The sequence below is a fragment of the Odocoileus virginianus genome, chromosome 19, assembly GCF_023699985.2.
Source record: "Odocoileus virginianus isolate 20LAN1187 ecotype Illinois chromosome 19, Ovbor_1.2, whole genome shotgun sequence".
Lineage (NCBI taxonomy): Eukaryota > Metazoa > Chordata > Mammalia > Artiodactyla > Cervidae > Odocoileus > Odocoileus virginianus.
The window spans coordinates 9,243,138-9,244,557 of NC_069692.1; the positions used below are offsets into that span (position 1 = coordinate 9,243,138).

General features: G+C 42.7%; 1 pseudogene; it reads right to left on the reverse strand.

Moving 5' to 3' along the window:
* Positions 1–1,068: 1,068 nt before the first annotated feature.
* On the reverse strand, positions 1,069–1,181 carry LOC139029730 (U2 spliceosomal RNA; annotated as a pseudogene).
* Positions 1,182–1,420: the final 239 nt, after the last annotated feature.

A 1,420-nucleotide genomic window follows, 5' to 3' on the forward strand; every position in this document is an offset into this window, starting at 1 on the left:
TACTTTTAAAAATGAATGGAGACTTCCTGGCAGTCATATTTTTCCACCACTGATGACTCTGACTGTATCCAGAGAGGATGTGAACTGAAAAAGCTGGACCAGGCAAGGAAGGAGAAGGACGAAAGGAAGTGAGAAGCATAATGAAGGAAAGAGGAAAAGAGCAGTTTTGAAGCCAAAAATAGAAATAATCAAGTTATTTTTCCAACTGCCTCCTAGAGAATTCAAGAAAATCAGAACTATTTTCTCAGAAAGAAGTGAAAAATAAACAAAAGGAAGCACCCCTTCAGATCAAGTGTTTTTAACTTAGATGCGATTGCCCTTGTGTGGGAAGAGGCACCTAAGGCCAATGTTTTAAAATCACATTCCGAATAGATTACATTTCATACTTTAGTTTTAGGAGTGGCCATATATTGACTCTCCTATGAAATTCAAGCTGTGGATTCTGAAAGGAACAATGTGACCTCTCTAATGGACTGATTTGAAGAATGAAAGCAGGATTTGGGAAACTAATTGGATTTCTTATCTAATTTTCCCTGTTGGAAATAAATGAGATTCATTTCTTTCCCAGAAGTAAATTCCAGAACTAGGACTCATCTATGCTAATTTATATACAGATATCTGGTTGTGTTCTTTCCTTTATACACATTACTACGTCTGTGTATTCCCCTATATGTGTGTGTGCTCAGTTGCTCAAGAATGTCCAACTCTCTTGTGACCCCATGGACTGCAGCCTGCCAGGCTCCTCTATCCATGGGATTTCCCAAGCAAGAATACTGGAGGACGTTGCCATTTCCTCCTCCAGGGGAATCTTCCCAACACAGGGATCAAACCCAGGTCGCCTGCATTGCAGGCGGATTCTTTACCGCTGAGTCACCTGGAGAGCCCTGGATAGGGGACATGTGTGCATGCGGGGGTGCGCTAAGTCACTTCAGTCGTGTCCGATTCTTTGAGATGCTATAGACCCCACCCGGCTCCTGGTCCATGGGATTCTCCAGGCAAGAACCTGGAGTGGGCTGCCAGGCCCTCCTCAAGACTGAACCTGTGTCTCTTATGTCTCCTGCATTGGCAGATGGGTTCTTTACCCCTATTGCCACCTAGGAGCCTGGGTAGAGGATACCAGACATTAAGCTGATGAGAACAGATCCCACACTTGATCTTAGCCAAAATGCCAAGACATAGAAAAGATTAGTGGTAACCTGTTCAGATCACACGTTTCTGAGGAAGTCAAGGATTAAGAGGCAGTAATATTTATTGTCAATATCCTATTGTTACAATAGGATACTATTCACACAGATAGATTTAGGCATACTGTTGTTAAAACACATCTAAATACAATTACTCACTTGAAGGAACCCGGGTTCCTGTTCCAGGGCTGAAACAGGCAAAATGTTAAGATGAGCCTCGAACAACTTGTGCCAGA